The sequence below is a fragment of the Amphibalanus amphitrite genome, unplaced genomic scaffold, assembly GCF_019059575.1.
Source record: "Amphibalanus amphitrite isolate SeventyFive unplaced genomic scaffold, NRLGWU_Aamphi_draft 001069F_arrow, whole genome shotgun sequence".
Classification (NCBI taxonomy): Eukaryota; Metazoa; Arthropoda; class Thecostraca; order Balanomorpha; family Balanidae; genus Amphibalanus; species Amphibalanus amphitrite.
In genome coordinates, this window is record NW_024882563.1 from 198,428 (window position 1) to 212,805 (window position 14,378).

The following is a 14,378-nucleotide window of genomic DNA, read 5'->3' on the forward strand; positions in this document are numbered from 1 at the left end:
CTTGACCCTGACCTATGCTTGACTGACCCCTACATGGAGCTGACACTCTTGTAGGCCTTATAAGATGGATTGTGCACCGTTTTGACAGAGTTTATGGCGAGAGGCGCCCATTGCGAAGTCCTGAAGTCCATGCTACTGAAAGCCCGATTTTAGGTGTTTGACCTGACCTTGACCCGACCCGTGACCTCAAAATTCAATTTTAAAGTACTCATCTGAAGCGTCTCGTCGCGCTCTTTCGTTTGCCGCCTCGTGCGTTTCGCTGCGCCTATTGGTTCTCGAGTTATCGGCTGGGGGCGTTTAACGCCCCCCCCCCCCCCCCCAGCAAACGGTGGGTGGCGAAATACCCCAGCAACTGCCGGGCTAGTGCATATGTTACCACCCTGTCGCGGTTTTTGCGTGTGAATAAAAAAACCGCGGCGCGTAGCGCCGCGCCGCTTAGGGTAGCTTTTAGTACATCAATTTTGAACAATGTGTGAAATTTTTGACCCCAGGTCATGTCAGGTCAGGTCACCAGGTCAAGTTCTAAAAAAAGTTTGCAATCATGTCCAGCCTGCAGTGTTTGTCAGAAAGGTTTTAACCCTATTCCTGGCGGAGGGGGGGGGGGGCCTCAGGAGCCCCCCCTGAGGTTTTTTGGTTATTTCTCCCAAACGCTTTGAGCTAGGAAGCTCAAATTTTCTGACTTTTCCTAAAAGGCTTTTACGCAACATTTCTGAAAATTCTGAGTTGATCTGACCTCAGGTCAGGTCACCAGAGGCGGTTTGGTGACCCTACCTGAGAAAAGTTTGCAATCACGCCAGAACTAGAGTTTTTGACCGATCAATTTCTTCTCTTCAGGCTTTAGTTAGGGTACCAGTATGTGCAATTTGTTTATCTCAGAATTTTCATATCTGTGACCTGAGGTCAGGCCAGACTCGTGACCTTTACATTGCAAGCCTATGGGAAAATATTGAAACGCCTCCTGCTTCGTGTAACCGAGTCAAAACCACCCAATTCTTTCAGTATTATGGAAGATTATCTCATCGGTGATGATCCTGGTGCCGCTAATTGACAGGGGCACCGGCAAAGGTCATCTGAGGTCATGTGACGTCATAAATCGTTTTTCTGTCAATAAATCACGACATGATGGTGCAAAAGACTTGTAAGTGGTACCAAACTGCTCGCCTGGTCAAGGCGCGTCGTTTGGTATGCAGCATGACCATACCCCACAACCTCATTGATGAATGACCTGACCTTGACCTCAGGTCAAATTTCAAATTGACCTGTGAAGGTCATCACATACTTATTTCGCATCGCCTCGGCGAGAGCAACAAAAATGTATTGGTTTTATGTCTCTATGTTTCTTAGTTTAAAAGTTATATAGGTAACTAATTCCAAAACATTTTATCGTTGATGACCTCTGGTGACCTCAATATTGACCTGACCTGAAAATGTTTTATGTAAAAGTTGTAGATCTTTAAACGACCTATCAAACGCCGTTCGCTGTTTGTCGCTGCGATGTGTAGTTTTTGAGATCTGAAGGGGGGCCGAATCGCCCCCCCCCCCCGCCAGTTTCTTGTCCCGGCGGAGCCCGCCAGGAATAGGGTTAAAGGGACTGTCCCACCTTAACATTAAAATTGAGTTGAGATAGCCATCTTGATGGGCGTTCTTTGAAAATCAGAGCCGTGAAAACCGTTTCTCCAGCAATTACTTCATCGCAAATAAAATTGTGTTTGATTTTGACATCTGTGCAAATAAGTGCCACAATGTATTGGTATTGGCACTTAAAACCTGTGACGTCACCGCCTTTTCCGAAGTTTCTGTATCTGTCGACTTGTTTTTTATTGAAACCTTGAAAAATAACAACGCCTCTTGGAACAGCGCCCATTCGTTCCGGTGCCACGAGGTGGAGAAATAAATTGATATGCCAAACTGATTCTAATAGTCTTCTAATTCTTGTAGTATTTTTATTTTTGTATTTAAATAGTTAAGAGGCCGTCCTAAATGTGACTGAAGAATGCAAGAGCCATGAACTTATCAATGGCAGGTGTCAAGTTCAAGTGTGCAACTCTCTCAAATTAATCATAGTATCAAAATGATAAATGATTTGCTCACTTTCAACTCCATAATCAAGACATGCTCTGAGGAGTCCACAATCTATTGATGGTGACAACTAAGGAAGAGACAATGAATGTTCACCTTTTTATTTCTGAGCATCCAAGACGACTAACCTTGAGCCGTTAAACATTGATAATACCCTGTATGCTGAAGTGTGGGTGGCCTGAGGTCGACCATGCCTAGTAAAGAACTGTTGTTTGTGTAAACACCATGCAGAGGCGTTTTGAAATAAATTTTAGTGATGTAATGTATCATTCTTTGAACTGAGTTGCTGATGGCGGATGAAAGCGGAAGTGCTGCATGTTGAATCAGAAATGCTCTGTTGCGCTTTTAAGCTTATGTTAGATTTTATAGATGGCTTAGTTTTCCTGCAGATTTCATCTTAAAGCTGTCAAAAGTGTTTTACCTTTGTTTCCTGGGAGCAGATCCAGCTACTAACATGAGCATGGGTATGGGCCTTTGTACCACAGTCGCTGCGCTGCTTGTCAAAACCTAGGTAATGTGCTTTGTTAGGCCATGCTGTGCATTTTTTAAACCTTTAGAGTACTTTGTGATCATTGACACACATATTGCACCTGACAAACAGCAGCAAAATCACACCCCATCCTTACCTCTGTGCAGTGTCACCCAACAGACAACAGGGCTTCAAAACAGGCAGGTTCCGCATTCAAGTCGCTTCTTGCAACTATGTGACTAATGTTAGGACAATAGACGTGCTGTACAGGGAAGGTGTGTTCTGTGTAGCTCTTGAAAAATGAAGTCATGCCTAAAATTCAGTTTAGAATATTACAATTACAAATAACTTGGATAAAAGTTGCAAAACATGAACTCTGACTGGTCAGTTGAAAAGTCTTGAGTCAGTGAACCACGCCTGGGCTGGAGGTGGTCAGTTCTCTGGCATGCGCGACCTCGGACAGGAGCTGTGGGACTTGTACATGGACAAATTGAATAGATGCTAGCCTAGATCATGTCGTGGCTGCAGTCCAAGACATGTTCACTAGTTGCCGTTGCTGCCGCCGCCTGCTGCTGCCCTGCGTGCCGGCTGGCAGCTCACTGCTGGACTGTTTGCGCGCCAGGCATCTTACTGGACGAGTGGGGTAGGTCGCAGATCTTTGAGAGTGAAACGTTTGGTCTAAACGTAGCTGAAACTCTTACAAATAATCTAACAAAAAGGCAAAATTTCAGAGGACTCCATTGGTGTCTCAGTGGTGACTGGTGACAATCAGAACTTGATCAGAACTGTTATCATGCTGAATGCTGAAACTGAGAATAGGGCTGAGCTGGTGGGCTAGAATTTAATATGCATGCTTACAAGGTCCCCAGTTAATCCACAAATTTGTCAGACTTGCCTGTAGGCAAATTTATGCAGATGAAATGTTTCTGGCAGATAGCCCTGAAGCAAAATGCTATTCAAGCTTGTTCCGCAGCTCGTTGCGTTCCACATGAGCCACTAAATCAGAGTCACACAGCTCTGCCAAATGTGCTGAAAGGCCACGATTCTTCCAATAGGTAGGTATATTTATTATTTTTCACAGACACAACAAAAATACAAATGCAGGTCACTACAATTCATTCTGATTCAATTACAATTGCTGGAATGTGTTTTGCAGACTTATTATATTGAATCTTAAACAGACTATATTTAATTACTTTGCTCATGGGCCCAGGCTAGTACTGCAGAGTATGGCTCGCAGGTCGCCAAGGAGCACAGGCCCAACTCCCAAGTTCAAAATTGACACAAACCCTTCAAACAGAGCCCGAAAATTCACACCAAAGGGGGCTGAGAGAACACAAAAAATGCACCAAACCCCAAAATGGCCAGTCAAAATCTGCACTGACATCAAATCCCCACAATGCTACACATCTGCACCACAGCAAGCCAAATTCGCACCCCGCTACGCTAAATCTGCACCACACTAAACCAAATCCGCACCGCATCACACTCAAATCCGCACCAGACGAAGGAGTCCACACTGACAAAATCTAGACAAAATTGCCATACTCTGCAGTCTGGCTCATGGCTATATCCATTGTGATTCTTAGGTCTGATTATTGAAGTTGAGCTCACTTCCATCATCCATGTGCCCAAGACATTGTGGGCAGCATCAATAATCAAGCATCAAATATCTTGCTTTTGCTTATTTAGGAGCATTCTATAATCTTTTAAAAATGATAAATAAGGCCTTGTTGATATTCTTTAAAGTTTGCGACCTTCTTCTTGACAAAGTTCAAGCTTCAATTTTCCAATTTTCATTTCAATCCTTTCCATGAACATTGAACATGTTACTAAAATACCAAGTTTGATTTCATGCGCAATGTTTGTACTATACGCGGCAGAAGCGTAACAAAACTTTGTGCCACCGATTTGGCAGCTAGGAAAAAAAACTTTGCACGATAAAAAAACAATCATATGACGTAATCGATCCAAAAGCTTTAAATTGGAATTTTTAAACAATTAGCCAACTATGGGCCGAATATTTGCCAATTTCGTGTAAAGGGGTCCCTAATCTATGTCTTGCAACACAAGAACAGTATATCAAAGCAATTTTTTGAAGGTGGGACAGTCCCTTTAACCCTCTCATGTGTAGGGGGGGTCGAATGGACCCCCATGTTTTTTCGCGAATAACTCGCGTAAAAAGCGGCCGATCGCAACGAAACTTTCAGTACCCTCGCATTGATCAATTTTACACCTACCCTGAAAATTTCATGACCCTGACCCAAATGACCTTTGACCTGTGACCTCTTTTTTCGAGACCATGTTTGGCCGCAATCGCGATTCCGCGTATGTCGGCTCGCATTAGCCGCGCGTTTGCAAGCTTTTCGTGGTTTCAAACGTTCAAACATGTGATTTGATGCTGCTCCCATGCATTAGGGTGGGTGTCAAGGTCACCTGAAGGTCAGGTCAGGTCATTGACCTTTGGTGACCCCGGGTGACCTCGGTTCACTTTTTCGAGTTTTACATGTTTCTAGGCTAGTTTTTGGAGCTGAATTCGAATTTAGCAACCATTTTAACATTTACGAAGTAGTTTTGGTGCCTTCGTAACATGTTACGAAGCTGGCAGAGGCGGTTGACACGTACTACGAATACCCGTCACAACCCCTGCTGGTTGACCTGACCTGACCTGACCCGACCTGGCCTAAATGCTTAAAGACATCATCTGTGATCAAAACTAACACGATATTTGTGATCAGCACCCCGAAAACCCCTTAGCAGCCACACTTTACGACTTTCTAATAGGTCCCGATTTTCCCGACTTTGGGTCATTGACCTGACCTGGAAGGTCAACCAATGACCTAGGACCTTAACCCTCGCATGTGTGCGGCGTTTTCCAGCTTCTAATGTGTAGGGGGGGGGGGGGGTCGGTTGGACCCCCCCCCCCTTGCCGTTTGGCCCCTGATCGAGCTAGAGCTTCGCGGAAAAAACGAGCGTGTTGCCCGTGACGAGAGGAAGCCGATGATACCCAATTTTAAGGTCCTAGGTCATTGGTTGACCTTCCAGGTCAGGTCAATGACCCAAAGTCGGGAAAATCGGGACCTATTAGAAAGTCGTAAAGTGTGGCTGCTAAGGGGTTTTTCGGGGTGCTGATCACGAATATCGTGTTAGTTTTGATCACAGATGATGTCTTTAAGCATTTAGACCAGGTCGGGTCAGGTCAGGTCAGGTCAATCAGTAGGCGTCGTGACGGGTATTCGTAGTACGTGTCAACCGCTTCTGACAGCTTCGTAACATGTTACGAAGGCACCAAAACTACTTCGTAAATGCTCAAATGGTTGCTAAATTCGAATTCAGCTCCAAAAACTAGCCTAGAAACATGTAAAACTCGAAAAAGTGAACCGAGGTCACCCGAGGTCACCAAAGGTCAATGACCTGACCTGACCTTCAGGTGACCTTGACACCCACCATAATGCATGGGAGCAACATCAAATCACATGTTTGAACGTTTGAAACCACGAAAAGCTTGCAAACGCGCGGCTAATGCGAGCCGACGTACGCCGAATCGCGATTCTGGCCAAACATGGTCTCGGAAAAGAGGTCACAGGTCAAAGGTCATTTGGGTCAGGGTCATGAAATTTTCAGGGTAGGTGTCAAATCGATCAATGCGAGGGTACTGAAAGTTTCGTCGCAATCGGCCGCTTTTTACGCGAGTTATTCGCGAAAAACCATGGGGTTGGGGGTCCATCCGACCCCCCCCCCTACACATGCGAGGGTTAAAATTGGGTATCATCGGCTTCCTCTCGTCACGTGCAACACGCTCGTTTTTCCGCGAAGCTCTAGCTCGATCAGGGGCCAAACGGCAAGGGGGGGTCCAACCGACCCCCCGGCCCCTACATATTAGAAGCTGGCAAACGCCGCACACATGCGAGGGTTAAACTTGGTGGATTGCATGCTGTTATGGGCGCCTACAATTTGTATATCTCGGATTTTTTATATCCGTGACCTAAGGTCAGGTCAGTGGCGTGACCTTTCCATTACAAGTCAATGGAGAAAAATGAAAATGCCGAGCTAATCCGTGTGTACGTATAGGAACAGTCCAAATATTTCAGAATCACAATGATTTAGAACACTCGTGATGACCAAGGTGTCATTTTTGCTGATAGCCTCTAGAAAGGTCATCCGAGGTCATTTGAGGCCACAAACAGTTTTTTTTGCCAATAACTCGCGTTTGGAACGAGATAGAACGCTGGGGATGGTCTCATTGTGTTCGTCTTGTTGAGACGCATCGACTGATATGCAACATGACCTTTTCTGGTCAGGTCATGACCTTGACCTGAGGCCAAGTTTTCAAGTTGACCTTTCTAGGTCAAATTATAGTTCATTCGACGCGTCTCGGCGAGGGGAACACGATTCTGGCAATCGAAATGTCGTGACTTTTGTAGTCGAAAGTTATTGTCGAAAAACACTTTTCGTAAAAACAGCTATTTTTGGAGATTTGCCCTCTGGAGGCTAAACCGTTGACCTGAGGTCAATTTTGATAAAAAACGTTATCAAAAGAAGAGTTCAAAAGCTATCGATTGCTTTTCCATGCGTTTTTGTAGCTACGATAGTTCCTGAGATAGCGGCATGTTTTCTGAAAAATATAATGACAATTGGCAAATTTTGACTTTTGATGACCTCTGGTGACCCCAATACTGCTCTAAGGTGAAAAATAACCGAAATACTTTCAAACGTACGCATTGAGAGCTATCGACTGCTTTTTACCGCGTCTTTCTAGCCCTCTTAGGTTTTGAGTTAGAGGTGGGTGGTAACATATGCCCCCCCACCCCCCCACCCCCCACTAGGGCAAAGTTGGCTGAGACCGCCACTGGGGCGCGGGTTATAGGTATTCACTCCAACAGGATGGGCAAAATCTCGTCACTGCCGGGGCAACTGGCAGCCACTGCGGGACATTTGCCCCCTCCCCAGTAGCGCGGAACACCTTCAATTAAGGTGGGGGGGGGGGCATTGCCGACTTTTGGTCCCATTCTTTCCATGCAACGCCCGTAGGCCTAATGCCGATATCAAGGGTGCACGGTTCCCCGGTGCCCCCTCCCCTCCCCGTTCCGCCACCCATGCCCTCTCCCCCGTTAAAGGGACCCTCCCACCTTATCCCGCGCACCGACGGGGGGGGCGGATATCCGCCCCCTCCCCCTGAGATTTTTCGCGAATAGCGGGAAAACCGCGGCGCGTAGCGCCGCGAAATTTACTACGACTATTCCTTCATCAATTTTACACATGGCGTGCAAGTTTGAACCTCCTACCTTTTAAGGTCAGGTCACCAGGTCACTTTGAATGACCCAACCTCAAGTCACTTTTTTGCAACTTTGTCACCGTGCCAGAGCTACAGTAAATGTCGGAGGCCTTTGAAAGTCGCAGGATGTGATAAGATCATTAGTAGCTACAATTTGTCAATCTCGGAATTTTGATATCGGTGACCTAAGGTCAGGTCAATTTCGCGACATTCCCATTATAAGTCAATGGGGGAAAATCAACTCCCCATTTTTACCACTAAAACGGGTCTGAATGGCCCCATATACCATACATGACTTCATATACGATCAACCTTCACTATCTTGAGGTCTGCTTTGCTGTTGGGCAGCTGTGAGGTCATGTGACGTCATCAAAGTTAACCAAAGGTTTTTGGCAAATAACTCCGTACAGGAACAAGATACAGCCGCGCAGATGGTCTCATTGTGTTCAGCTCGTCAAGACGCATCGACTGATGTACATGATGACCTCGAGGTCACGTGACCTGAGGTCAACCTTTGACCTTGACCTTTCGAGGTCAACATATATATCATTCGATGCGGATTGACGGGAGGATCACGATGATGCCCTTAGTTTGTTCCTATCTTGACTAATTCGAAAGTTATTCGAGAAAAACTCTCTCCATATCTAGCGCCGCCATTTGGACTTTTTCGACCCCTGTGACGTCATCTTTGACCTGACCTATAAATAACCTTTGTAAAAATTGTAGATCTTGACCGTGCGTATCCGATGCCGTCTACCGCTTGTCGCTATCTTGCTTCGTTCTCGAGATCTCAGGGGGGGGGGCGGTCATCCGCCCCCCCCCCCGTCGATGCGAAGTTGGCGCGTCGGTGCGCGGGTTAACCCGCGCACCGACGGGGGTCTGCGCCAACTTCGCACCAAAATTTCGTGCCACTTTTCGTACCAAATTTCGCGGCGCTACGCGCCGCGGTTTTCCCGCTATTCGCGAAAAACCTCAGGGGGGCGGATATCCGCCCCCCCCCCGTCGCGTCGGTGCGCGGGTTAACATTAGATTTGAGCTGAGATAGCCAAAATGGGGTCCCTGGCTCACAATTACCGGTTTCGGCACTCACAACATCGAGAAATGCCTTAAATCGGAAATATTGAATGTCAAAATTGCAGCATTTTGATTCAGAGCATAGGAATACCCCTCTGAATGTGTGACGTCAGTGCAGATATCTAACGAATTTAAATGTTTGACAAAAACGTTTTGTAGCACGCGGTGGTATATGCTACTTTGCGCGCAACAAGTGACGCCCTTTCAGCTGCCAAACTATTGCTTTCAAATAAAGTCGCTAGGAACAGCGGAGATCCCAAAAATTAACAAAAGTAAACGTCTAATATCTTGAAAACCGGTGAATATTTTTTGGTGAAATTTGGTAGATATTCGTTTTCGCTCTTACTGAACCGAGCGACATCACTTTCAAGCCAATTCATAAACTTTTTTGAAGGTGGGAGCCGGGAGGGTCCCTTTAACCCTCGCCCGCACATGGGGGGAAGGGTTGCCACCCCCCAGGTAGTCTCTCTGCTCTGCACTCGACACTTTTAGAGCTAGAAGGCTGATTTTTCGTATAGCTAGCTGCTCCTCTATCCTTTCTTGATGTCAACTAAAAATTTCAGGTTTCTGTGATTTTCGGTTTCGGAGATATGACCTTGTTTTTCAGGTCATATCATGACCCAAATGGCCAATTCTCAACATCTTGCGTTTGCTATGGGCCTTGTGAGCTTTTGACCCCTTGATTTCGGTCTTTTTTTGCCAGTCTTACCGCCCACCTATCATGGAACATGTTGTTCGACGATGTACAGGTGTCAAGGTCAGGGTCAAGGTCAACCTAGGTCATCTAAGGTAATTGCGTTTTAGGCAAGCTGAATTTACTTTTTGTGAAGTTTTTTGCGTTATGCGCCAGGCGCGGCCATAGCGCGGGACGCGACGCCAGCGCCGCCTATCGGCAACGCCAGAGAACTAAGGTCGGTGAGAGCACGGATTTTGATGGGTGATAGCGCAGTGTGAAAAAATAGGAAAGTTACATGAAAATGTCGCTATACTACGGTATAGTTCACCATCTGAGCGACATATTTATGTATTTTTATCCATGGCGGATAAAAATTGGACCTGGGATCTGGCCATGGAAGAAAAAAATGTTGGTCAGTGTAAGCACGGATTTTCGTGGAAATGAGCACAGTGTGAGAAAATAGGGAAGTTACATAAAAATGTCGCTATACTACGTTGTAGTTCACTATCTGAGCAACATATCTATGTATTTGTTATCCATGACGGATAAAAATTGGACCTGGGATCTGGCCATGGAAGAGAAAAATGTTGGTCAGCGTAAGCACGGATTTTCGTGGAAATGAGCACAGTATGAAAAAATAGGGTAGTTACATAAAAATGTCGCTATACTACGCTGTAGATTACCATCTGAGCAACATATTTATGCATTTTTTATCCATAGCGGATAAAAATTGGACCTGGGATCTGGCCATGGAAGAAAAAAATATTGGTCAGTGTATGCACGGATTTTCGTGGAAACTAGCACAGTATGAAAAAATAGGCAGCTTACATAAAAATGTCGCTATACTACGCTGTAGCTCACTAACTGAGCAACACATCTCTGCACTTTTTATCCATAGGAGAGAAAAATTCGACCCGGGATCGGGACATGGAAGAAAAAAATATTTGCACCACCAAATGTAATTAAGATACATCACTCCCGTTATATTTGTATTGAGTCTTTCATGAAACAATTTCGCTATACTACGGCAAACAGCATGACGTCTCGCATATATTGAGACATATTTTGACAATGCAATGTAGGTATAATACAATTTGGAATGTTCATAAACATTTTATCTTCTCCTGCCAAATCCCGGTGCCAATTCTCCCCGAATATTGGTAAAAAATACGTCAGGGTAAACGCATATTACTGAATTTAATTGCATTATATCGCATTTTTCAGCTTATCGTTAAGTCTCCACACAGGGACGTTTTCATCTGAAGTTTGGCCGCCGGAGCCACCGCGAGGCCTAGTTGCACGAGTAGCCGATAGTCGGCGCCACCGTCGCACTCGGCCGCAGCCAGTATACTGCCAAAAATGGAGCTATTATGATATCGCTCGTTGGTAACTAAGTGTGGCGTGCTTCATAAATGATCGCCGCATAGAGAAACAACCGTTTATTGAAGAAAATGACTTATATTTTACTCATAATAACAATCTGAACCCCAATGTCCGCTTCTATATGGAGTTTGGCGCATAACGGACTGCATTTTTGGTAAAAGCTTCTCAGATCATGATTTCATGTAATATGGACACAAAAACAATCGTTCCACACATCAGTATACACACAGACACACACAGACATACAAACACATATAATTGACCTTGACCTAGCTTGACCTGAAATATCCTCAGCAGCAAAAATATGGTCGGGTAGTGTGATAACCCGCGAGTTGCTGGGGGGCGTTAAACGCCCCCACTTTTTTTGCCGGGCCATAGCATAAAAACGGCGCGCCGCAGGCGCGCAAAATTTTGGGTACCTGTAGGGAATTGATTGAAGTTTATTGTGACAAAGTTTAAAAAAAATCGGTCAAAATTTTTTTAGATTTTGAGGTTTTAGTGACGTCATTATTTCTGAGTTTTCGACCAAAAATGGCATATGTTAAAAAAATCATATAAAATCACAAAATAGACATAAAGACATGCCGTAAACGCCATTAGACTGCCAATACCATGATAAATCAAATGGCTGTCTTCGATTATTGATTATCGCTCCGCATTTTCCATAATCTTGAATTGAATCTTGGCAATTTTTCGTGACTGCTTCACGACCATGATACATGCATTTCTTAAATTGAACTTTTTGAGCCAAACACGTACACATATGATATAATGAATGTCACCAGGCACGTACCCAGGACTTCGCCCAGGAGGGGGCCACCTTCTTCCGAAGGGGCCCTTAGGTCACCCGGGAGGCCCCAGGCCGCCCAGGCGACCAGGGGCCCCATGCGACCAGGCCCCGCTACCAGGGGCCCCCTTGGCGACTAGGGGCCCCAGGCGATCAGGGGCCCATGCGACCAGAGGCCCCCATGCGACCAGGCCCCGGCTACCAGGGGCCCCCAAGGCGACCAGGGGCCAGGAAACCGGAGGCCCTCGGATGACTGCAGGGGCCCATTGGGTCATCAGGGGCCCCTCGGGTAACCAGGGGCACATAAATGAAACTTTGATATCATTTTTTCTTCCTAGTAAAAGACGTTTTATCTAGTGTTTGAAAAAATATACCGGGGCCTGAGGGGCCCCCTGAGCGCCTTCGGCGCTCAGGAGGGGGCCATGGCCCCCGTGCCCCCCCCCCCCTTGGGTACGTCACTGAATGTCACCATCGTGTTCTACGCCCCAAATTACCTATAAAACATGTGTCACAGGCTGCGAATATCAGTTTTGATTTTCGGGGATATGTGCCTACCCGGTTGACCTGACCTTGACCCTGACCTATGCTTGACTGACCCCTACATGGAGCTGACACTCTTGTAGGCCTTATATGATGGATTGTGCACCGTGTGGACAGAGTTTATGACGAGAGGCGCCCATTGCGAAGTCCTGAAGTCCATGCTACTGAAAGCCCGATTTCAGGTGTTTGACCTGACCTTGACCCGACCTGTGACCTCAAAATTCAACTTTAAAGTACTCATCTGAAGCGTCTCGTCGCGCTCTTTCGTTTGCCGCCTCGTGCGTTTCGCTGCGCCTATTGGTTCTCGAGTTATCGGCTGGGGGCGTTTAACGCCCCCCCCCCCCCCCCCAGCAAACGGTGGGTGGCGAAATACCCCAGCAAGTAGCAACTGCCGGGATAAAGAGGTTCTAGCTGGATTGGCACCAGAAAACGGCATCGTCATCGGTATATGATAAGCAGCGCACTTGATATCCAAGGGTGACCCAAAACAGCAACATTTTTTAGTTTGACCTGACCAGGAAGGTCAATGACTGACCTGAGAAGGTAAAACTGGGTATCATTGGATTTGTCTCTTCCCAAAGAATCTTTTTGGTCTTACCGCTAAGCTCTATCTCCAACAGGAGCGAAATGGCGCAGGGGGGTGGCAACCCCCCCCCCCATGTGCGTTCTAGGATGGGAAAATAGCATGTGCGGGCGAGGGTGCATGTTGATGTAAGCACAGACATCCAAACACTCAGACGGGTATCTAGCACGCAGAGAAGACACACAAAGAATCACAGAATCACATACAAACCGTTACAAAAACACATGTTGTCTGACTATAGACACAGACGCACAAAACACACTCAACAACAGACACAGGGACACACAGACCCCCCCCCCCCCCTCACACACACACAGGTCGGTCCTGCTCACCTGATATTCGCCGCCTCCGCCGTGGTCGGCTCCGGTGGACAGAGCTCAGTACCGTCCACACACTGTTGGACCACCCGCTCTGTCGACTGACCCGGCCGGTGGACGCAGTGCAGCTCCCGCTCCTCCGTCGGCCTTTGTCCCGGTCTGGACCGCTGCAACTGCGCAGTATGTAATTACCCCGGGGCGGGGCGCCGCTGAGTCATGGTACTGGTTAGGGGAGAGCGGGGCCAGTTGAAACACGGGGTCAGATGAAACATGGCTTTATTTTCAACAGTATGCAACATATGGCGTTGCCGACACCACTGCGCATCCGCGCTCGACCACTTCATTTGTTAACGGCGTTTGGGCGGCAAACGGACGGTAATTTTGATTTGACACTTGTTTTTGTGTTTTTGAGGGGCGTTTGGGAGAAATCGTTTTCATGAATATTTTGTGATATCTCATATACCTTTGTTTGCTGAAAGAAGAACTCCTGGCTCCGGAATAACACCTTATTTGGCCCTTCATTCAGCATGATGCCGTCCCTCCAGCTCGTTTGACATGTGCTTTACGGCGCGTGCGAGATGGCGGGAGCGGATGGGGTCAATTGAAACGCTTTTCTGAGGGTCAGTTGAAACAGGGCCACAGGCCGTTTCAATGGACCCCGGTGACCTTTGCAATGGTTATTGTTCAGGGGCTGTAAACATTAAGGGAAATAGTCCACATTTAAAATGAGCTTTTAAACTGAAATAGTAGTTTAATAGATCTCGATTTTTGACCCCATTTTCTCCAGTCTTTTGCTTGAAAGCACACTATAGCCTGAGATATTTCTCATTTTCCTCATCCGCCCATTTTGCCACAGTCTATGTACTTTATGTCACCTATTATGAGGAACTTTGCACTTTTAGCTTTCCAACGACCTATTGAATCTAGCATTTGGAAAAGTAAACCGGACAAAATATCTCCTTAAGAAAGTGGCCTTAACCCGCGCACCGACGGGGGTCTGCGCCAACTTAGTACCGACGGGGGGGGGGGCGGATGACCGCCCCCCCCCCTGAGATCTCGAGAACGAAGCAAGATAGCGACAAGCGGTAAACGGCATCGGATACGCACGGACAAGGTCTACAATTTTTACACAGGTCATTTTCAGGTCAGGTCAAAGATGACGTCACAGGGGTCGAAAAAGTCAAAATGGCGGCGC

The 14,378-nt window shown here is 46.6% G+C and overlaps 1 protein-coding gene across 1 annotated transcript in view; it reads right to left on the reverse strand.

Moving 5' to 3' along the window:
- Positions 1 to 13,309, reverse strand: part of LOC122369759 — a 54,483-nt gene extending 41,174 nt beyond the window's left edge. Inside the window, exon 1 of the mRNA XM_043344724.1 lies at positions 13,199 to 13,309. The gene's annotated coding sequence lies outside the window, so the exon portion shown is untranslated. The remainder of the gene's footprint in view (positions 1 to 13,198) is intronic.
- Between the last annotated feature and the right edge of the window lie 1,069 nt (positions 13,310 to 14,378).